General features: G+C 42.4%; 1 pseudogene; it reads left to right on the top strand.

The window, feature by feature from the left end:
- The first annotated feature begins 22,054 nt into the window (after positions 1-22,054).
- LOC118473027 (uncharacterized) overlaps positions 22,055-24,937 on the top strand; it is a 101,355-nt pseudogene continuing 98,472 nt past the window's right edge.

Below are 24,937 nucleotides of genomic sequence, written 5' to 3' on the forward strand. Positions count from 1 at the left end.
AATAGGAAGAGCACATCAGGGACTTGCCAGTTCTTGGGAAGATCCTTGGTGTCTTGGGCTTCAAAGAAGCAAAATTCGGTTGCTCTTTCCACCGCCGAAGCCGAGTACATTGCCGCAGGTCATTGTTGCGCGCAATTGCTTTGGATGAGGCAAACCCTGCGGGACTACGGTTACAAATTAACCAAAGTCCCTTTACTATGTGATAATGAGAGTGCAATCAAAATGGCCGACAATCCCGTCGAGCATAGCCGCACTAAGCACATAGCCATTCGGTATCATTTTCTTAGGGATCACCAACAAAAGGGAGATATCGAGATTTCATACATTAATACTAAAGATCAATTAGCCGATATCTTTACCAAGCCTCTTGATGAACAATCTTTTAACAAACTTAGGCATGAGCTAAATATTCTTGATTCTAGGAATTTCTTTTGTTAACTTGCACCCATAGCTCATTTGTATACCTTTGATCGTATCTCTTTCATATGCTATGACTAATGTGTTTTCAAGTCCATTTCAAACCAAGTCATAGGTGTATTGAAAGGGAATTAGAGTCTTCGGCGAAGACAAAGGCTTCCACTACGTAACTCATCCTTCGCCGTCGCTCCAAGCAACTCTCCATTCTAGGGGAAGAAATCATGAGCACCAAGCAAAAGGACTTCGTCTTTGGTATAATCTTAACTCATTTATTTATGACCCAAGGGGAAGGAAACACTTCGAGGGCTCTAATGCTTCCGTTTTTGGCGATTCATGCCAAAGGGGGAGAAAGTAAGAGCCCAAAGCAAAAGGACCGCACCACCACCAATTTCAAAAACTTAAGTGTTGAATATTTTTCAATTGATATCCTATTGTGTTCAAAAGGGGGAGAAAGTAGTATTTCAAAATGACATATCAAAAACCCTCTTGAACACTAAGAGGAGGATCTCATTTAGGGGGAGTTTTGTTTAGTTAAAGGAAAAGCATTTGAAACAGGGGGAGAAAATTTCAAATCTTGAAAATGCTTCTCAAAATCTTATTCATTTGCCTTTGACTATTTGCAAAAGAACTTTGAAAAGGATTTACAAAAGAGTTTGCAAAAACAAAACATGTGGTGCAAGCGTGGTCCAAAATGTTATATAAGAAAGAAACAATCCATGCATATCTTGCAAGTATTTATATTGGCTAAATTCCAAGCAACCTTTGCACTTATATTATGCAAACTAGTTCAATTATGCACTTCCATATTTGCTTTGGTTTGTGTTGGCATCAATCACCAAAAAGGGGGAGATTGAAAGGGAATTAGGCTTACACCTAGTTCCTAAATAGTTTTGGTGGTTGAATCGCCCAACACAAACAATTGGACTAACTAGTTTGCTCTAGATTATATGTTTTACAGGTGCCAAAAGTTCATCTATAACTATGCTAAATCGACTGTCCGGAATACCGTAGATTATTCCGGACAGGAGAAGCTTTTTGGAAAAACAGGCCAAGCGCGGACCGTCCGGGCCCTTGCGGCGGACCGTCCGCAACACTAGAATGACTCTCGGACAGAACCAATGCAAAAATACAAGTTTCCATTACGGACTGTCCGAAGGAAAAGCAAAGACCGTCCGAGCCCTCGCGCGGACCGTCCGGCCTTAGGCGCGGACCGTCCGGTCGGTAAGAAACCGAAAAACCCGAAGGTAACGGGTTCGGAGAAATGAATTATAGGGGGCCTCGCGGACCGTCCGGGGTGCACGACCGGACCGTCCGCGACTGGCTCTGTCTGACATCTGACGACGCATTAAATGCAATATAGCCGTTGATATAGCCGTTACTGCTGACCGTTGCATTTTCAGCCGTTGATCTACAGGGGCGGACCGTCCGCACCAGGAGGGCGGACCGTCCGCGCTCGGCAGAATGGCCCAACGGCTAGGAAGTGGTTGGTGGCTATAAATACAACCCCAACCACCTCCATTCACTTCATCCAAGCATTCCAACCTTCAACATTCAATACAAGAGCTAGCACTCCATTCCAAGACACATTCAAAGCCTCCACCTCTCCAAGTTTCACAATTGAGAAAAGAGATCATTAGTGATTAGTGACTTGAGAGAGGAAGTGATCCGTGTGTTACTTGTCGCTCTTGTTGCTTGGCTTTTTTATCGTGCTTTCTTGATTCCTTCATTGCGATCAAACTCACTTGTAATTGAGGCAAGAGACACCAAACTTGTGGTGGTCCTTGTGGGAACTTTGTGTTCCAAGTGATTAAGAAAAGAAAGCTCACTCGATCCGTGGATCGTTTGAGAGAGGGAAGGGTTGAAAGAGACCCGGCCTTTGTGGCCTCCTCAACGGGGAGTAGGTTTGCAAGAACCGAACCTCGGTAAAACAAATCTTCGTGTCTCACTTGCTTATTCGCTTGGGATTTGTTTTGCGCCCTCTCTCCCGGACTCGTTTCTTTATTACTAACGCTAACCCGGCTTGTAGTTGTGTTTATATTTGTAAATTTCAGTTTCGCCCTATTCACCCCCCCCTCTAGGCGACTTTCAGCTGGCAGAATCGGCGGCCGTTGCGCGCGACCGCTGACCACTTCGCGTAAACCATATCCTCCCCATGTGGATAAAGGAACTCGTGCCCGCTTTCTTTCCCTCGACGTCAACCGGGTAGCTCTAGAAAAGAAGCCGCCGCGCCACCCATGTTGCCGCCGCGACGGATATCCGTGTCCACCCAAAATTAGCGACCCGAAAGTAGTCGTGAAGCTTTAGCAGGAACCCTAGGATCTAGCCCTGGCCGCCTGGACCGGGAAGGAGCTCCCTATCGCCGTGAATTGGTCGCCGGAATCCCTCCACCGCCGTGGGCCGCAACCTTCCGTGGGCCGAGATCTACACGTCCCAATCGCCGGTATGATCACGACCAGTTAGTTTGTCGCTCCCTACTCTTTGCATACAACTATTATTAGGGGAAATTGGGTACCAGTTGGCTGGATTGCGCGAACTCCGGCGAGGGGCGCCGCCGGGGCTGAACGCAGGCATGGTCAGAGGTAGGTGATGGCCCCTGGCCGTCGGATCGTTGACGGACAGTCCCGATTAGGTCTAACGATACCGTTTCGCCTCGTGTCGATCCAAGCCGTTGATCTCGCATCGTACAGTTGGGCCTTGATCTCGGGATAATTAAATCCGAATCATCGGTCCTAGATCCAACGGCTAGCGTAGCATGCAGATTCGGTATGATGATAGATTCATCTGCACCGTTCGGATCTAATCCAACGGCCCACATCTAAGGATACCCCTTCGCGACACATTTTTATTAAAGAACCCTTACAGTTTTAGAGAATAGAACCCGCAGTCCACACGGTGGGAATCCTGAGTCTTGGGAAAATTGTGAGTTAACCCCTGATCTTTTAAGAAATATTGTGCCCAGCCCAGAACACTTAGGATATTCAGAAATTAATAAAGAAATAGGTTTTTAGTATGAAAATAATTCCACAAACTTGTATAATTCATAGTTAATTCATTTTAGCTCCAAATGAGTCATTCCAGTTGCAATAAATTTTTATTAATATTGTCTATCAACTTGTAACACTGTTTAAGCCATGAAACTTGAGTTAAAATTGTTCATTAGGATTAATCTATTTTAAGCACTAAATAATTTCGAAAATTCATAACTTAATAACCGTAGCTCCGAGTTTAGTGGTTCTTATTTCTATGATCTCGTTACGGCGTGTAGATTATTATCACACAGTTTATTCTTATGTTTGGTGTAATGTTAATTTTTGCCTATACAATGTTTGTTTGTATTGCTACGACTAGAGCGAGGTCACGAGTCATCTGAAGAGCAAGTTGGTACCTGGAATCTCAAGTCCCAGGCAAGTTGTGCCCTTGATCACTTCTTTTTACCCACTCATGTTCTAATTAATCATAATGATCTGCATAGGTTAATTTTGATGGGACCCAATAGGTTACCCTAGTTTGATTATCTTTATACCTTGTTTACCACTGAACTTTTTGCGTAGTACTTGCTAGTGCTTTATGTGGTTTTGGGTATGAAGATACATTATTCATGATCACACTTTTATTATCTGGTTATTATTACTGTTCATGATAAGATCATTATGTTAATTGGAACATGGAGCGACCACCCGGGAAAACAGTGCTACCACAAGGGTTTATGGACGCCCTTGGCTGATTAATTAGGAAAGCTAGTGGAAGACTACCTTACCCGAAAGGGGCAAGGGCAGTAGGGGAGTGGTCAGTGTAGGGAGGGCCTTGGGATGATTTTGCTGCGATGGCGATCATGCGAGGGATCCCTGCATTGGAGCTTCCTATAAACTGTAGCGGGTTTTCTGAAGCTAGTGGAACTTTGTAAAGGCCTCGTAGTTTTACCCTGCCTCGCCTCCTCGGTAGAGGTGTGTGGGAAGTCGCGATCCCTTGGCAGATGGGAAACATGACTTGTGGGTAAAGATGCGCAACCTCTGTAGAGTGTAAAACTGGTATACTAGTCGTGCACACGGTAATGAGCAGCTCGGACCCTCACATGATTAATTTATGGAACTAAATTCAATTTGTCATATGCATTGCATCGCAGATGATGTTATTACTTTTCTTAATTGGGTTGGTATTTACTTATACGTAGTAACTGCTAATAAAATTTTGACCAACTTTAAAAGCAATGCTCAGCTCTAACCATCCTCTTTGGTAAGCCTTACACTTCACGTGAGCTCCCACCTTTGGCGAGTTCATGCACATTATTCCCCACAACTTGTTGAGCGATGAACGTATGTGAGCTCACTCTTGCTGTCTCACACCCCCCCATAGGTCAAGAATAGGTACCACAGGATAAGGCGCATGGAGGATGCTGTGACGAGTTCGTGAGAGGTCTAGGCCATCGTCTCCTAGTCAACTTTGGGTTGCTGGACCGTTGTCTCCTTATAATGTAATTATTTATTTATTTTGTACAGAACTCCTATTAAATAGTAAAGATGTGACATTCGATCCTGTGCCATGATTCATCATATGTGAGAGACTTGGTCCGAGCATACCTGGTGATTATGTTCGCGCCCGGGTCTTGGTGCCCCGAAATCCGGGTGTGACATATGTGGTATCAGAGGAATGTTGACTGTAGGACGAAACCTAGATAGAACTGGACAACCATTATCTACTTACCTTTGCTATTCTGATTCTTTCTAAACTTACCTTAATCTTTTCTCATCTAATGCTGCTTTACTCTGATTACTCTTACCTTTTCACTTCTAAAATACAAAGGTGGATGTCACACATTGCAATCTTGTACATTAAGTGACCTTTAGGAATAGAAGACCTACTCATAGGAACAAAAACAAAACTATTTTTGTAGGTATCTATGTGCTTCAATTTTGTTCTTGTGATACTTGTTTGATTTGGATCTTTGGTTGAGTGTGATGAGTTGTGGAGTAATATCCACAATTGCATTTACGTATACATATAGGCATAAAAAAATATATTCATAAGATAACCAGTCAACATAGATTATTCCCCATTAAAATATCTAGCCTAACAATGTCCATCTCATCTTAAAAGATTCTATCCTACACTCATAGATCCATCTTATCTCAAAAGATTCTACCTTATCCTTATGGATTCATCTTGCCCTAAATAACATATTTATCCCACACTAGTGTAACAACCATGATCTAATCCAAATTAATTAGATCTGATATAAGCCCAAATAGTAATACCAATCTAACCTAGATCTGATCTAATGTGATAGATTATTCTAACCTAACAAAGGCTAACCTTAAGCTAAGCTAATCGAATGTGGATTACTTAAATAGGTTAGTTAATACTAGTGAAATATATTAGACCTTACTCCAAATTTACTTAAGCCTAAATTGGTGACCTAGATCAACTCGGCCATACCCAACAACTTGACCTACATAACAGATCTATCTTAGCCTCTTGTCCCAAACCCGGATGGAGACACCAAAGAGCAAGACTGGAAAAGGACAAGGTCAATCTTGTGAAGGAAGGATAGAGAAGTCAAACTTGATCATCAAAGGAAATTACTACCCAACAAAAGTTCTTTCTCACTATAAACTTTTACCCTAGGCTATTATTACCCTAACCTACCCATCTCTTATATTATACCTAATAAGTAGCTGGATACCTATGCTCTCCTAATCACCCATTATTGACTATAAAATAATCTGGATATTTGAAACATTTATAGACTAAAAGTTGAATTACAATCCAATCCTTTTGTATTCCTTTCCTTACAAATCTCGAGGACGAGATTATTTTTAAGGGGGGTAGGATTTGTAATACTCAAAATTGGGTACAAGAAATACATGGTGATTTCCTTATTTTAAGTGCCTTATTTGCATCATGAAAAGAGCACATATAAAATGAAGAGTGATTAAATCAAACCAAAGACACTAAGATAAAAGAAAGTGCATCTCGTTGGAGTTTTATTGTTTGTGCATTAAATAAAATAATAATAATAAAATAATAATTCTAAAGGTTGAATTGATCCCTAAATTAAAATTTAGGGTTTTGGAAAGGAGAAGAAGAAAAAAATGATATGAAAAATATAAATAATATATATAAATAAATATATCCAGAATTAATACCCCTAAATCCACAAACATAAGTTGTAGTGATGAACTTAAATTTGAATTCAAATTTGGATTTGAAAATAGAGAAAAAGGAAAAAGGAATAGAAAATAAAAAGAAAAAGAGAAGGGAACTCACCTGGGCCGACTATACCTAATTCGGCCCAATTGGATTCATCCCGCGCGCGGCCCAACTAACATTTTCACCGTCAAACGACCGCGTGCGCTGGCAATCCGGCCCCACAGGTCGGCCGGTGTTCTTCTTGTCATGTTCGCTGGCGTGTGGACCGGACCCGCCAGCTCCGCTCCCCGCGTTCCCCGACTCCGCGGCGTCGCCGGCAGAATCGGCGGCCGTTGCGCGCGACCGCTGACCACTTCGCGTAAACCATATCCTCCCCATGTGGATAAAGGAACTCGTGCCCGCTTTCTTTCCCTCGACGTCAACCGGGTAGCTCCAGAAAAGAAGCCGCCGCGCCACCCATGTTGTCGCCGCGACGGATATCCGTGTCCACCCAAAATTAGCGACCCGAAAGTAGTCGTGAAGCTTTAGCAGGAACCCTAGGATCTAGCCCTGGCCGCCTGGACCGGGAAGGAGCTCCCTGTCGCCGTGAATTGGTCGCCGGAATCCCTCCACCGCCGTGGGCCGCAACCTTCCGCGGGCCGAGATCTACACGTCCCAATCACCAGTATGATCACGACCAGTTAGTTTGTCGCTCCCTACTCTTTGCATACAACTATTATTAGGGGAAATCGGGTACCGGTTGGCTGGATTGCGCGAACTCCGGCGAGGGGCGCCGTCGGGGCTGAACGCAGGCGTGGTCGGAGGTAGGTGATGGCCCCTGGCCGTCGGATCGTTGACGGACAGTCCCGATTAGGTCCAACGATACCGTTTCGCCTCGTGTCGATCCAAGCCGTTGATCTCGCATCATACAGTTGGGCCTTGATCTCGGGATAATTAAATCCGAATCATCGGTCCTAGATCCAACGGCTAGCGTAGCATGCAGATTCGGTATGATGATAGATTCATCTGCACCGTTCGGATCTAATCCAACGGCCCACATCTAAGGATACCCCTTCGCGACACATTTTTATTAAAGAACCCTTACAGTTTTAGAGAATAGAACCCGCACTCCACACGGTGGGAATCCTGAGTCTTGGGAAAATTGCGAGTTAACCCCTGATCTTTTAAGAAATATTGTGCCCAGTCCAGAACACTTAGGATATTCAGAAATTAATAAAGAAATAGGTTTTTACTATGAAAATAATTCCACAAACTTGTATAATTCATAGTTAATTCATTTTAGCTCCAAATTGAGTCATTCCAGTTGCAATAATTTTTTATTAATATTGTCTATCAACTTGTAACACTGTTTAAGCCATGAAACTTGAGTTAAAATTGTTCATTAGGATTAATCTATTTTAAGCACTAAATAATTTCGAAAATTCATAACTTAATAACCGTAGCTCCGAGTTTAGTGGTTCTTATTTCTACGATCTCGTTACGGCGTGTAGATTATTATCACACAGTTTATTCTTATGTTTGGTGTAATGTTAATTTTTGCCTATACAATGTTTGTTTGTATTGCTACGACTAGAGCGAGGTCACGAGTCATCTGAAGAGCAAGTTGGTACCTGGAATCTCAAGTCCCACGCAAGTTGTGCCCTTGATCACTTCTTTTTACCCACTCATGTTCTAATTAATCATAATGATCTGCATAGGTTAATTTTGATGGGACCCAATAGGTTACCCTAGTTTGATTATCTTTATACCTTGTTTACCACTGAACTTTTTGGGTAGTACTTTCTAGTGCTTTATGTGGTTTTGGGTATGAAGATACATTATTCATGATCACACTTTTATTATCTGGTTATTATTACTGTTCATGATAAGATCATTATGTTAATTGGAACATGGAGCGACCACTTGGGAAAATAGTGCTACCACAAGGGTTTATGGACGCCCTTGGCTGATTAATTAGGAAAGCTAGTGGAAGACTACCTTACCCGAAAGGGGCAAGGGCAGTAGGGGAGTGGTCAGTGTAGGGAGGTCCTTGGGATGATTTTGCTGCGATGGCGATCATGCGAGGGATACCTGCTGTTGGGGGCCTTCGGCTTCTGAAGGTCCTCAAAAACATAATTTGATAATGTTTTCCAAGTATGCGAGCAGGTATCTTCGGAATCACGTTGCGGGTATACAAAAACATGGTCAAGACGAAGCTTGACTGAAATGGAAGACGATCGTGACGAAGGATGAAACGATCACAAAGCTATGTGCAGAAAAGCTTCGGCATGACAGCAGAAAAGGGGAACCGACTTAAAGATGAAAAGCCAAATTAGACCTCGGAGAATCACTATAGAGTTATTGATAAAAGCAAAGGGCATTAATGTAATTTTACATGGGCTGCGTCCCGTGCCTATAAATAGATGAACAGTACTCCTGTACTGTTCACGCTGACTTGGCATTGACATCTCGCTTGTACCCTTACTTTCCTTCAAGCCGAAGGTACATTTGTAATTTGTTATCGTTTATATAAGTAAAAATAAATAGAAATAAATTAATAATAATGTTCAAAGTAATTATGTTATTTTCCGTGTTTTATGCATAAATCTTTTCGTATCTTTTATTATGATTATGAAGGTGTGACCTTCATAACCTTCGTCCGAAATCCATTATATCCAAGGGGAAATAATGCTTCTAAGGACGAAGGGCTTTGATATTTAACACTTTATGTTGCCTTGTTCTTAATTCATAGTATTTGAGAACAAGTCCCCAACATTGGCGCCCACCTCCGGTGAACTCACTTCCATTTCTTGAGCTTTGAACACCTTCGGCAAGCATCACCTTCGTCATGCCGCCGAAAAAAGCTTCAGCGACAGGGGCTGCCACTCTGCAGCCGTTGGACCCCAATCAGGACGTCCTTTCTCTTAGGGAGGCCCGAAGCCAGAAGAGGAAGGCCACTAGTCCAACGCCTCCGGAGGACGACTCGGATCAGGAGATCCAAAACCTGGAGATCCTTCAGCAACAGGTGCAACAAAAGAAGGAGAAGATGGCTCGTTTAGCTGACCTTTAGAGACAGATAGATGAAGCTTCGGAAGAGGTTCGTCATCTTGTTCAAGATGACCAGAACCGAAGGCCTCCGCGCAGAGAGCTTCATCAGGAAGGCTTCTACAATGAGGACGACTAGTATGAAGATTTCCATCATGGAAATTTTGCTTTTGATGATGCTTCTCCTCTATCAACAGAATTGCAGGCTACACCATGGCCCCAGTCTTACAAGCCACCCCAGCTCCCCATGTACGACGGTCATACAGACCCGAAGCAATTCTTGATGAGCTATGAAGCAACCATATCTTTGTATGGTGGTAATACTGCAGTCATGGCAAAGTCTTTTGTCATGGCCGTCAAGAGTGTCGCTCAAACCTGGTACTCCTCTCTTCGGCCAGGGACAATCACCTCTTGGCAGAAGCTGAAGGATATGTTGATAACCAGCTTCCAAGGGTTTCAAACGAAGCCAGTAACTGCTCAAGCTTTATTCCAGTGTACCCAGGACCATGAAGAATACCTCCAGGCGTATGTCCGAAGGTTTCTGCGTCTGAGGGCACAGGCGCCAACAGTGCCCAATGAAATTGTCATTGAGGCCATGATTAAGGGACTTCGGCCGGGACCTTCAGCGCAATACTTTGCCAGGAAGCCACCACAAACTTTGGAGAAGCTGCTCCAGAAGATGGACGAGTATATCCAAGCTGACAATGACTTCCGCCAAAGAAGGGAGGAGGCATTCATGTTCTATGAAATGACCAGGGGCTTCGGAGGAAGATTTCATCCGAGGCACGTCAGGTCAATTCATAACTCCACTCAAAGTGATGATAGAGGGAGCCAACAGCAAAGGCCACAATACTCTTCGCAAGCTTCGGGGCAACAACAAAGCTCTGTTCGGCCGCAAGCGCCAAGGGGCAGAGGCGCCAGGGGCTTCGAGGGAAGATTTGGGGATCAGCCAAGAAGAGTTTACTTTCTATTCTGTGGTGAAGACAAGGGCCATACCACCAGGATGTGCCACGTCACCATCCAGAAGCAAAAGGAGATAGCAGAAGCTGCAGCACAACAGAGTCAGCCGAAGTAGGTCATGCACACTGCTTCGTACCATTCGCCTTACATTCCAGAATATGTAGGCAATCACTCTGCAGCTTCTGTTGCTTCGGCAAGTCAACCCTAAGTATCTTGGCAACAGCCTCCACCGCCACCACCAACGCAGCGAGGATAGCAGCCAGAAGGGAGTAAGCACACTCACCTTCAGAGGAACTTCAGAGAGGAGTCCGAAGCTCGCACAGTCAATAGCACTATGCCAGAGTCGAAGCATATTTACTGACAAATATCCTACATCAACAACAGTTTTTTCGCATTTTTACATTCAGTATTACTTTTTTGTTAATAAGGAACAATTATGGGAAGTCTAAGTGTCTTTTATCGTTTTTCAATTTCTTGTAATAGTTTCGCCTTTTGCCATAATGAAAATATATCTTCTCCATAGGCTTGAGTTGCCGAAGCATACGAATTTATGGTGGCACGAAGGACCTTTGAATTATCAAAAACTTGTTCTAAGGGACACAGTGCAATTTATTCGAAGCAGTAAAAAGTCATTCCTAAGGGAGCGTAGTGTAAGTTTTCTAAGCCTACAGCGAAAAATAAGCGCTGATTCCGCCGAAAGTAAAAGGCGAAGAAGCTCCTAAGGGAGGCTTACAGCGAAAAATAAACGCTGATTCCGCTGAAAGTAAAAGGCGAAGAAGCTCCTAAGGGAGGCTTACAGCGAAAAATAAACGCTGATTCCGCTGAAAGTAAAAGGCGAAGAAGCTCCTAAGGGAGGCTTACAGCGAAAAGTCAGCGCTGATATAAAAAGATTGTGTGCTCTATTAAAGGGATGTGTGTATCTTCGGCACAAATATCATTTTGCATAACATAACATCATCACATCATTTTGCATAACATAAGCATCATACAGCATATTGCATGTGGAACAAGAAGGGGATACAGTATTGATCTTCGGAGAATGTTTTGAAAAAGAGAAAATCGTGCTAAGGCACAAGATAAATTGAGAAGAAGTGCAGCTTCATTAGAGAGACAACATAAAACTTTTTTATAGCTTCGGAGAATATTTTCACGAAGCTTGGATATTCCTCATCAGAGAAGTATGAAAATTCTTGTGATATATAAAAGATTTTCTTCACGAAGCATGAAAAGAAGGGAAGGTGTTTTTTTCGCCGAAGGCTCAAAAAACGGTATGTATGCAAAATTTCATGCATCGTAAAGAATTGAACTATAAATAGATTATATATTACATTCAAAGTTACAATGTATTACACATGTTACATTCCAAATATTTTTACAATAGCATCTAATCTTCCCTAAGAACTACTTCTGCAGCTTCGTTTAGTAGCTGATCGACAACCTTGTCCATGATGGCTTCGGCCATTTTTCTAATTTCGTCGTCCCCCTTCGGGTGGGGGCCCGGAGATGCCTCAGCAGGTTCTGAGGGAGGAGAAGATACGGCTATATTACTATTACAAACCGCGAACAAAGTCTGAAATCAAAAATCACAACAGAATAAAAACCACTAGTTAATACCTATTTGCCCTTCGGGCTCTGCGCTTTTCTCAGCAGCCTCTGCTATCTTCCTAGCATCATGGATGCCTTTTTTTGCTTCTTTGAATGATTTCTTGAGCCATTTCTCGGCCGCCATTATCCCAAATATCGGTGAAAATTTTTCCACCAACCAGGCTTGCTTCGGCCGAGGGGTCCTTTATATCTTCGGAAGACAAGGCGGTTTTGGATTGTGCTAAAGATTTCACATGATTACAGCCTTTTCTTTCCAAAACAGTAGCAATCCCCCTGGCGCCTGAAAAAGCACATAGGTCTCCGCGGCTATTCAAGATTTCCTCGAAGGCCTCAGCTTCGTGACTGATCCATTCAATCGGGCCTTCTGGATTCCCCCTTGTGAAATTTTCTTCGCTAGAGAATGCGCCAACGCTGGCGAAGCTGGATTTTATCTTCTTAACACACTCTATGGATTTATCATAGTACCTTTTCTTGGAAGCACGAAGCTCTTCAACATTTATTTCCAAATGATTTGCCCATTGATCACTAAGTTCTCGTTTTGTTTCTTCTAGTATGTGTTCTTCTTTAGCTCTGGCTAGTTGTTTCTGAAGATCCTGAATTTCGCGTTTTTGGGCTTCAGCTTGAGCCTTAGAGGTAGCTTCGTCTTCCTTTATTTTATCCACTAGTGTAAGCAGAATTTTATCTTTTTCCAAAGCTTCGTTCCTCAGCTTGATAACCTCTGCTCGTAGGTTGTTGAAAGCAATATTATAGCTCTCGTCTTCGGCATTCTTTTGTGCTCTCAAAGCGTTGCTCAGTATTAAACCCTATATGAAAAAAGAATTAGTATAAGAATAAAAGAATGATTCAAAAATTGTGAATTTCCAAATATACAATTCTCACACCTTTAGACTATTATATGCAAGGCTATCCGCAAGATCGTCCTTCGTCATAGCGCAGAGTCCAGCTTCAAGCTTCGGAAACCCCATACTTCTAGCCATCTCCCGGCAGACAGATAATTCTTTATTGTCTGGGAGGCAGTATAGGAAGTCATCTTCGTCTGTCCCATTGAACACTAGTGCCCCCTTCGGATATTTCAGTTCTCTGGGATAGTGATTAGCTTCAAAAATCTCTTCTTCAGATAATTTCTTCCCCGAAGCATGTCACACAATATAATCGCATATTTTGGAAGGTGCTTCGGGGGTAGCAGTGTCAATTTCTTCAACCAAAATTGGCTCTGACATTTTTATTTTTTCAGCTTCCAAAGATGCCTTTGTAATTTTTGTTTCTTCGGCTTCCAAAGGTTTTACCTTGGTGGGCTCTGAAGGCCCAGCTTCAGTTTCAAATTGTTGCTTCGAAGCTTCAGCAACAAAGGCTTCAGTAGACACTTCATAAGTTTCAACAGTTTTCTTTGGAGTTATGCTTGAAGATTTAATTGTCTCCAAAACATCTAGCACATTAACCATCCTTTTTCTTTTCGGGGTCACTGTTGGACCCTTCTGGCTTTTTCCTGTCTCAATTTTTGCTGAAGGACTTAAAACTTCTAATGTTTTTGCTTCTTCGGTCCTTGGTTCTTCTATCTTTTCTGTTGCTGGCACTTCGGCCAACTCTTCGATTTCTTGTAGCAGAGTTGATTCTTTAGCTTCGGTGGCCGAAGAGGTCTCACCGGCGAACTCAGGCACTGTGGCCAGTTCAATATAACGTGGCCGGTGTGTGAGAACCTTTACCCTTTTCCTCTTCGGCGCCGGCTCACTAGGAGCGGCTGAAGTAGTTTCCTTCACAGAGGAAGTATTCTTTCTTTTTTCACCCCGCACTGGATAATGGTAGTCGGGGTAGACAAACCCAATTGTGTCAAATACTCGGTTGAGCCTCTTCTTCTTTCGGCCTCCGAAGGCCGCTGATAATGCAGTATCTTCGACCTTTGAGTATACCCCAAGCAGTTCATCACTTACAGTCTCAATGCTTTTTAGCCAGTCATCATCTGGCTCAACGAATTTATCTCCGTACTTGAATGTGTATTTTAGCCTGACTAGTCCACCTTCGTTAGGTTCTTTAACGGTTTCCTTCGGCATTTCCCAGTTATCTGCAAGTGGCCATATTCTGAAGGCAATATGTTCTTGCATTAAATCCCTTGTCCCAATAAAAGAGCACACTGCACCGAAGGCTCTTTGGCATTCTTCGGCTGTTTCATCCATCACCACCTTCGGCCTCCGAAGGCCGAAGCGTTGCCAAACAGGGCGCATAATGATACCTTTAATATCTTCCTAGATTTTTAAATCATTCTTCACATAAAACCATTCTGTCATCCAGTTGCCGAGCCATCTTTTCCGAAAGGTTGGCACGGGGCAACTTGACCCAGATCGGGCGCTGAAGCTGTAGCAGCCAAAATTGTTGTGATACTGCTCTTTGCCCCAAGGTTTCGTCTCGTACAACAACTCATGTATGTTGCAAAAACTTTTAGCATTTGGTTCCAAACCTTGACTCCTCACGGCCCAGACGAAGATGCCCATCCTTATGATTGATTCGGGAGTGAGTTGGTGAAGGTAGACTTCAAATACCTTCAGTACTTCCACAACAAAACTGCTTAAGGGAAATCGTAGTCCAGCTTTCAAGAAGCTTCGGAATACCATGACTTCATTTTCTTCGGGAGTAGGCACAGTTTTCTCCCCAATATCCGCCCTCACAATAGACATGTCTCGAAAATACCTTCCTTTCATGGTATCAAGATGACTCTGCTTAATGCTCGATTTGCCGAAGACTGTGTGACTCGGTCGCCACGGTCGATCTTCGGAGTCTTCGCCCCCACTTTCTACATCATAACTGTCACTGTCACCAGTATCTTCAGACAAACCCTCCAAAATTTCTTTAGTAATCTTCTCTGTATTAGTCTTCGACATTGATTGAAGAAAGCCCAGATGCATCTCCTCAGAAAGACTTAGCTTCGAATCACTAACAGCTTTTTTATCCTCAGACATCCTTGCAAACGCTGAGAAAGTGCTCTCGAAACCGAAGCTTAAAAATCCAAAAGGCCAAGCAAGTGTTGTTGCGCGCAGGCTAATAGTTGGGTGAGTAAAAGCAGTTGGCAAGAGAGCGTGCCAAATAAACTCGGGATGAGCTCTTATTTACACACCCAGTGCGTTGAAAACTGGAGGGTCCCGCTTGTCAAAGACTGTTGCTATTCTAGCAAAGAGAAGGTGTTTTTTCGGACCTTCGGCTTAAGGCCTTCGTCCATATCGCAATATGAATTTATCATTATAGCAAATTAATATTGCGAGGGGCTACTGTTGGGGGCCTTCGGCTTCTAAAGGTCCTCAAAAACATAATTTGACAATGTTTTCCAAGTATGCGAGCAGGTATCTTCGGAATCAGGTTGCGGGTATACAAAAACATGGTCAAGACGAAGCTTGACTGAAATGGAAGACGATCGTGACGAAGGATGAAACGATCACGAAGCTATGTGCAGAAAAGCTTCGGCATGACAGCAGAAAAGGGGAACCGACTTAAAGATGAAAAGCCAAATGAGACCTCGGAGAATCACTATAGAGTTATTGATAAAAGCAAAGGGCATTAATGTAATTTTACATGGGCTGCGTCCCGTGCCTATAAATAGATGAACAGTACTCCTGTACTGTTCACGCTGACTTGGCATTGACATCTCGCTTGTACCCTTACTTTCCTTCAAGCCGAAGGTACATTTGTAATTTGTTATCGTTTATATAAGTAAAATAAATAGAAATAAATTAATAATAATGTTCAAAGTAATTATGTTATTTTCCGTGTTTTATGCATAAATCTTTTCGTATCTTCTATTATGATTATGAAGGTGTGACCTTCATAACCTTCGTCCGAAATCCATTATATCCAAGGGGAAATAATGCTTCTAAGGACGAATGGCTTTGATATTTAACACTTTATGTTGCCTTGTTCTTAATTCATAGTATTTGAGAACAAGTCCCCAACACCTGCATTGGAGCTTCCTATAAACTGTAGCGGGTTTTCTGAAGCTAGTGGAACTTTGTAAAGGCCTCGTAGTGTTACCCTGCCTCGCCTCCTCGGTAGAGGTGTATGGGAAGTCGCGATCCCTTGGCAGATGGGTAACATGACTTGTGGGTAAAGATGCACAACCTCTGCAGAGTGTAAAACTGGTATACTAGCCGTGCTCACGGTCATGAGCAGCTTGGACCCTCACATGATTAATTTATGGAACTAAATTCAATTTGTCATATGCATTGCATCGCAGGTGATGTTATTACTTTTCTTAATTGGGTTGGTATTTACTTATACGTAGTAACTGCTAATAAAATTTTGACCAACTTGAAAAGCAATGCTCAGCTCTAACCATCCTCTTTGGTAAGCCTTACACTTCACGTGAGCTCCCACCTTTGGCGAGTTCATGCACATTATTCCCCACAACTTGTTGAGCGATGAACGTATGTGAGCTCACTCTTGCTGTCTCACACCCCCCCACAGGTTAAGAATAGGTACCACAGGATAAGGCGCATGGAGGATGCTGTGACGAGTTCGTGAGAGGTCTAGGCCGTCGTCTCCCAGTCAACTTTGGGTTGCTGGACCGTTGTCTCCTTATAATGTAATTATTTATTTATTTTGTACAGAACTCCTATTATATAGTAAAGATGTGACATTCGATCCTGTGCCATGATTCATCATATGTGTGAGACTTGGTCCTAGCACACCTGGTGATTATGTTCGCGCCCGGGTCTTGGTGCCCCGAAATCCGGGTGTGACAACCACTCTTCCATCCAGGCTCTAGGCCATCTCTTCCGAAATGTTGGCACTGGGTGGCTTGCATTGGGGCGAGCAATAAATCCATAACAATCGAAGTTGTTGTGGTACTGTTCTTTGCCAGTAGCCTTCGTCTCATATAAGAGTTCGTGCATACTGCAGAAGCACTTCGCGCTTGGCTCTAGCCCCTGGCTCCTCACAGCCCAGACAAAAATCCCCATCCTCATTATAGCTTCGGGGGTGATCAGGTGAAGGAAGATCTGGTAGATCTTCAGCACTTCAACTACAAACTTCCTCAAAGGAATCCAGAGACCAGCCTTGAAAAAGATCAAAAAATAACAACTTCATTTTCCTTAGGGGCAGAGGCGGTGTTGTCTCCGCCAACTCTCACGATAGACATGTCTTGAAAGTACCTTCCTCTCATATTGTCAAGATGACTCTGCTTAATCGTTGATTTTCTGAAGATTGTATGGCTTGGCCGCCAGGGTCGATCTTCAGAATCTTCGTCTCCACTTTCCACATCATAGCTATCGTTGTCACTAGTATCTTCAGATAAACCTTCCAGTATCTATTTAGTAATCTTCTCTGTGTTTGTCTTTGCCATCAATTCAATAAATCCAGCAATATAAGGATCCACAGCCTTCTTCTCCTCAAACAGCTTCGTCTCTTCAGTCAACTTCGTCTCCGCAACAACCTTCTTTTCCTTGGTCATTTTTCCTCAGACATGGTGAAAACACGACTTTAAACCGAAGCTCAAGAAGCTTGAAAATCTAGCGAGAGCTAGTAAGCAAGAGCTAAAAGTTTGAGAAAAATAATGCAAATGGCAGAAACAGTGTATCAAATGATGCCAGTGTGAGTTCATATTTATACGCCTAGCACGCTGCAACTTGGAGGGCCCCGAATGTCATTGATTGTTGCTATTCTAGCAAAAGGGAAGGTGTTTTTTCGGACCTTCGTCTTAAGGCCTTCGTTCACGTCGCAGTCTGAATTCGTTATTATAACAAATTAATACTGCGAGGGGCTACTGTTGGGGGCCTTCGTCTTCTGAAGGTCCTCAAAAACATGATTAACAATGTTTCCCAAGCATAATATATGTACAGGAACCTTCGGACTCGGGATGAAGCTGTACACAATATGGAAAGCAAGATCGAAACGAAGGTTGAACCAACGTCGAAGCTGCACGCAAGAAAGCTTCGGCTCAATAGCAGAAAGAGGAACCGACTCAAGGAGAAAAGGCTATCTAGTCCTCGACAGATTGTTATTAAGTCAATAGTGAATATGAAGGGCATAAATGTAATTTTACATAGGCTGCGCCCTGTGCCTATAAATAGATGAATAGTGCCCCTATACTGTACACGCTGACTTGTACTCGCTCGTGCGTCACACTTGTACCTTTGCCTTCTGTCAAGCCGAATGTACAAATGTAATTCAATATTGTTCTTATTCATTCATGATTATATAATAAAAGATATATTAATGGTGTCATATGATTATCCATGTTATTTCTCATGTTTCATATGCTTCGTCTTTCATTAACTTATGATGTGATGATGAAGGTACGTCCTGCATGACCTTCGTCCGAAGATCGTTATATCCTTAGGGAAATAATGCTTTGAAGGACGAAGGGCATTAACCATTAACCTATTTTTGTGTTGCCTTGTTCTTAATTCATAGCATTTGAGAACAAGTCCCCAACAAAATACATGACCAACTAAAAGCAATCGCTTAACCTAAACTCCACATACAGCTAGTCCACTTTAGCCAAACATGACATTTGTTGAGTATGTTGATGTGTACTCACCCTTGCTTTACAAACCACCCCACCCCAGGTTGTCCCCAATGTACTTAGTCCTCAGGAGGAGATGCTGGCAACATGGAGGAATTTGAGGAGTTTCAGGACTACGACGAGTTCTAGTTTTCTTAGTGGCAAGCCCCCAATCAGCTACTTGTGAAGGCCTTATCTACTATGTTTCGTATTTTCGCACTTTGATGTTAAGATGACTATGTTATAAACTCTGTGGATGTCTTGGAAATCTTGATATAATAAAGTACTTTTCCACTATTTACTTTGAGAATTGTGTGATGAAGTCCAATTATGTAATCGCCGTGTACGCGAGTTTCTGATCCTGGCACGTACATGGTTCGCATCTGGTTTGCCTTCCAAAACCGGGATTGACATGTTCATGCAAGTACAGTTGAAGACCTTCAGAGACAAAGGGAAGATGAACCGGAAGATTTATTTGAAGACGAAACATTTCTGCTACTATGTGGTCACTAACAATATCTAAGATTGCTTCCAGATTAGCCCATTTGTTTCTATATTTTTTACCATTATTTAAGAGACCAATATAGGCAAAGTTTTTATAAAGGCCTAAGAAATATAGGGGAAAATCTTTTCAGAGGCTTGTGGTGATAGAATTTGCTTAAAATAGGCCTGCAACCAGTGAATCTAGAGAGAGCATATGCAGTTGTGTATGTAAATACTCATAATTGGATTTATGATACATATATGTCATAGATATAAATATTCAACACATGCGACACTATCCATGTTTGACTTTGAATCATAGAAACAAAATGGATTTCTGATAAATATATCCATAGATATATACCTAACACATTCAACACTATCTATATTTGACTTTGAATCCCATAAATAAACGACTAGTATTTGTTATCTATAATATCTGTTTGTATGCGATCCAGTTTCATCCCTACCTGTGGGCATGCAGCAAATGGAAATCGGGCTTAACAAGCTTAGAAATAATATAGGTTTGACTTCAAATGGAAGCTTGCCGCTACAAGTTACTGTGGTTATGCAAATGGCAGGAATCAAGACTAACCTGTCCATCAAGGGTAGCACTTCCATCAATACCCCACCGCCTCCTCCACGGACGTTCCACCTTCGATCATAAGAAGAAGCGCCCCAGGAACAGGAACCCAACTCTAAACGGTGACGCACCAGATCCAGTAACCTACAGTGCACGAATAGAAAGGTGAGCGGAGGTCCTTCGCGGTGGACACCAAGGACGGGGGAGAGATGCCGAGTACCTTGGGCAGCATGTGACTAGGAGGAGGCAGGATGGCAGAGGGCGCTCACGAGAAAAGCGCGTGGAGATGGAACATGGCACGGTCTCGCATCATCGCATCCCTTACGGCACCTAGCCGGATCCGAGTGCTCACCTCCTCAAGCGACATGAACGTGGATGCAGCGCCTCCAGGGGGTTTTGAAGGGGCAGTGGGGGGGACAGAAGTGCTTCTTCGTGTGAGCGGCGATTGAGCGGCAAGGGTGCACAACAATGGATTTGGGGAACAACTCGCATCGGTCCAGTGAAGAAATGGTTCATGAAACCTTTTCTTGTTGACGTGTGGGCTAGCCACGGATAGTAGGCTGTTTACCGCGTCTACTCTCCGAAAGGTGTCATCTCGCGCCACTTTTTTAAAGAAGAAAAACTAATGTGCTCTAGTTATTTTGCTAACGTAAGGGGCACCTACAAAATGCAGACTGTTTAGTGCTTCAAAATTAATTTGTCTCAGTTTTGGGATACATTATGCACTTTTGTATAATCCTCGAATTTTTTATGACAAACAACTAAGACTAAATTAAGGCTCCATGCAAAGTTTCACTATTTTTTGACCACCTTTGGTATTTATTTATTTTGCTCAGATTGGAAAGTCTTCAAATCATAGAAATCAATAAATAATCCGAGAAGGGAGATCTTCAGCGGAAGTAAGTTTGCAGCGGTTAGAAGAACAAATGGTACAATTTTGCAGCAAAAAACAAACAAAAGTACAAAATATGGCTCAAATCGTGAATCCTACTCCAATGCTATGAATCTTAATGAGAGATATAACCATCTGCGAACAATCTACAAACTAACTTTTGTATAATCCTTTGACTTTTTATCGCAATCAACTACAACCAAATTAAGGCTCCATGCCAAATTTCACTATTTTTACCACCTTTGGTATTTATTTATTTTTCTCGGATTGGAAAGTCATTTAAATCATAGAAATCAATAAATAATCCGAGAAGGGAGATCTTCAGTGGAAGTAAGTTTGCAGCGGTTAGAAGAACAAATGGTACAATTTTGAAGCAAAAAACAAACAAAAGTACAAAATATGGCTCAAATCATGAAATCCTACTCCAATGCTATGAATCTTAATGAGAGATATGACCATTTGTGAACAATCTACAAACTAACTTTTGTATAATCCTTTGATTTTTTATCGCAATCAACTACAACCAAATTAAGGCTCCATGCCAAGTTTCACTATTTTTGACCATCTTTGGTATGTATTTATTTTTCTCGGATTGGAAAGTCATTTAAATCATAGAAATCAATAAATAATCCGAGAAGGGAAATCTTCAGCGGAAGTAAGTTTGCAGCGGTTAGAAGAAATGAATGATACACTTTTGAAGCGAAAACAAACAAAAGTACAAAATATGGATCAAACTGTGAAGTACTACTCCTATGTTGTGAATCTTAATGAGAGATATGACCATCTGTGAACAATCTATAAACTAACTTTTGTATAATCCTTTGATTTTTTTATCGCAATCAACTATGACCAAATTAAGACTTCATGCCAAGTTTCACTATTTTTGACCACCTTTGGTATTTATTTATTTTTCTCGGATTTGAAAGTCATTTAAATCATAGAAATCAATAAATAATCCGAGAAGGGGGATCTTTAGCAGAAGTAAGTTTGCAGCAGTTAGAAGAGCAAATGGTACATCTTTGAAGCAAAAAAAAACAAAAGTGCAAAATATGGCATTTAATCCATAGAAATAGAGTTGTTTTTATACAAATAGAGTTGGTTCCAAAACATCCTTGAATATCTCACTTAGTGCAATGGTATGTCACTTCTTCTCACGCTGTAGGAGCACTTAGGTTCAAATCCTAGATGTAGTGGCAAAAATTATTTTTTGATTAATTACAGAACCCTTTTTGCATTTTGTAATCGTTGAATCCGCACCCCACGACCACGACCAACATCTTTCCTTATCTCCTTGGCACAAGATTATCTCCTTGCAACTTCCCCATACTGCGCACCGACCTCCCCATACCACGCGGCAGCGGGACTTCACCAGTTCACCTGCAAGGGCGGCGGGACTTCACCAGTTCATTTGCACGGGCGGCGGTGGGACTTCACATCCTTTAGCAGATCCGAAGACAACATGCCTCCAGGGAGGAAGGGAATACGAAGCATAAGGGAACCCCCACCAACAGGTAAATTTCAATCGCTCTTGGATTCTATAGGTCCAGTCAGTAAGAATCCCCACCTTTTCTATCTCTTTCAGTAAGAATCCGAGTCAGTGAGACCTCGATTGTGTATCTTGTTAGCTATAAGATCATCTTGTACCCTAGGCAAATATGCAACTGGGAACGCTTGGTTGTTGGTGGCCAAACATTTTGACCAGGAGTTAAATGCTTGCGGCGTGGTATGATCCGTGATTGGTACCCAAAACTGTCCAATGAGCAAGGACTATTCAGTTTGTTTCTTTTATATAGTAAGTAATAATAAGTATGGATTGTAATGTTTCAGTTGAAATTTCTTAGACTTGCACAGACTGTAAATATTGAGTCCGAGAAATCTCACTACGTTCGTGTTCAAACCTCTAGCGCTAGTGTGCACAAAGGAGGTCGTCTAAGGTCTTTACAAGCAGATGCAAATCTTTAAGCCCATTTTAGTGCTTAGTGTAAACTATTTTTTGCATTGCACCTAGTACCGGCATGACAAATCCACTATCTGACCTTAGAAAACATTTGCATATGAAGTCCAATGAATATGAGTAAGAGTATTCGCTGGATAAATTGGTAGTTATTTGCTGGGGCTTAGTCCAAAGTTTTGCAAGCTAGTTTTCTAAACAATTAGTTTAAAGTTTTTGCTCTACGGGCCTCCTTCATATACAGTAGTATAGCTTTAGGTGTAGTAGGTCTACATAGTTCCACATTGATTTGTTTCGCAGCACTAATGAATTTACCCATCATGTTGTTGAGCTAGTGAGCTACCAATACTTCAAGCACTCTATGGGAAGACCATCAGTCAGCCTTCAAGACAGTAGATGTGCAGCCAATCTCTTCAAAACTAAGCACTGATTGTTTGATGTTATGTCAGTTTACATATAGTTTTCTATAATTTTTTCTGGGCACCTCTCAGATTCTATCCTCTAAACTTTACATTTCAACGCTTTAGAATTTTTTACTGGCTCGAACCCTCAAATATGAGGTGCACTAAAGTGTAGAAGTAATTTTAGACTACATCTTAAAGCACTTGCTTTAAGCTTTAGCAGTTTAGCTGTAAATTTTGGAGCTCGAAAGTTAAGAAAAAAGAGAGATCCAAATTACATACTTTCAGCACACGCACGAGTGGGAGGGGAATCAATCGATGGATTTTTGAGCAAGTCGGGGTGCGAGTGAAATGGATCTAATGCATTGCATCTGGGGATGCCTTCTCACTGTCCCTCACTCGCTCTTCATTCTCTCCTTATGGCCTCCTGTTATAGTAGTACTGTAACACCTCTGGTGTTACTGTTACTAAAACTTCAGCATAACATCATGTGCATGGGCATATCATTTGTTTGTTACACCTAGAATGCATTCACTAGGTAAAAATTTTAAAAATGTTGTACTGATATGACTTGATGTGTGGTTAACCCTAGTGTAAGGACTTAACCCTAAATCTGGACTTATGGATATAAGGGAAGCCCAAGCATGAGAAAACTTCAAAAGACATGATAAATGACCCTAAGATATCCCCTTGGAAGGACTTGAGTGGCATCAAAACCCTAGAATATTAAAACCCTAAAAAGACCCCTTGAAAACCCTAAATTGGAACCCTAGGGGGCTAAGTGTAAAATTGGTGCACTTTTGGACCAAAGTGCAAAAACCAAGGTATTAGGGCACCTCAAATCATATGTTTCACACATTTGTGGATTTGCAAATCAAATAATGAAGTTTGCACTTATTTGCAAAAAGGACACCCCACACCTCCATGTGTCTAAGTTTGAATTCAGTTGCATAAGGCTGACTTTGGAGCCCTGTATTTCTAAAAAACAAGGAATTTGCCTAGGGTCAACACATCAAACTTGTAGAGCTATAATAGGAGTACAACTTTGCTTAAGTAACTAAGCTTTGATCACATACAAAGTTTGGAGTAAAATGAGCACAAAGTTGAGCTGTTAGTTGCACTGATAACTGAATAAGGGTTACCAGTGACATTGGCTGGACTTTGAGGTCGAATTGGAGTGGGATCTAGTGACCAATTGAGTATGGTTGCTAAAGCAAGATTGTAGCTAGATTTTAGGGCTACAATTTTGTTACAGAGAGATTAACACATTCTCACACAAAAATCTGAGATTAGGTCGCTGCAAACCATGTTGTCAGGCGCTCTGAATGACTCTCTGATGGTACAGTAACAGAAATATCCCTGGGTTCAGCTCCCCTCGCTGCCGATGACCATGCGCTCGGATTTGCGCCAGGCGCTGCGATTCGTGCTCAACGGAGTACTAATAGTTGCTCGGGGTACTAAATATCGCCTAGAGGATGAACTTAGGCCACTGTTCAACCCCGACCGTCGTGTCCACCCTGACTCATGGGCGATTCAGATAAGATCGTCGGAGTTGGCCACCGATCGACCGTGCGCCACATGCCTAGGTGGCTTACCACGTCGCAGTAACTCGTATTACGCATGTCTGTTGATTGCCGGTGAGCTCGCCACGGTGAAGGCCACCAATTCCTTGCGACAGTGCTCTCCCCTCTCTCCGGCCGCCACCACGCCATCTCAAATTCATGGGCCACCTCTCTCGGGCCCTATAAATTGAGCATGCCATTGGCTCCGCTAGGTAGTCACGCACCCAATACACCAACTCGTGCCTCAAATCATCCACCAGAGCTCACCAATTTGTGATTTCCCCCAAATCGGTCAAGAGCACCGTGTGTGTGAGCTCGTCACGGTCAGCGCTCCACTGGTCCGATCATGTTCTCCTCGCTCTTGTTCTATCATTCCTATGTGCCCTTGAAGCTCGTCGGCCCAACCAATTGCACTGAACCAGAGTAGA

Source organism: Zea mays, chromosome 7, assembly GCF_902167145.1.
Source record: "Zea mays cultivar B73 chromosome 7, Zm-B73-REFERENCE-NAM-5.0, whole genome shotgun sequence".
Taxonomy (NCBI): Eukaryota; Viridiplantae; Streptophyta; class Magnoliopsida; order Poales; family Poaceae; genus Zea; species Zea mays.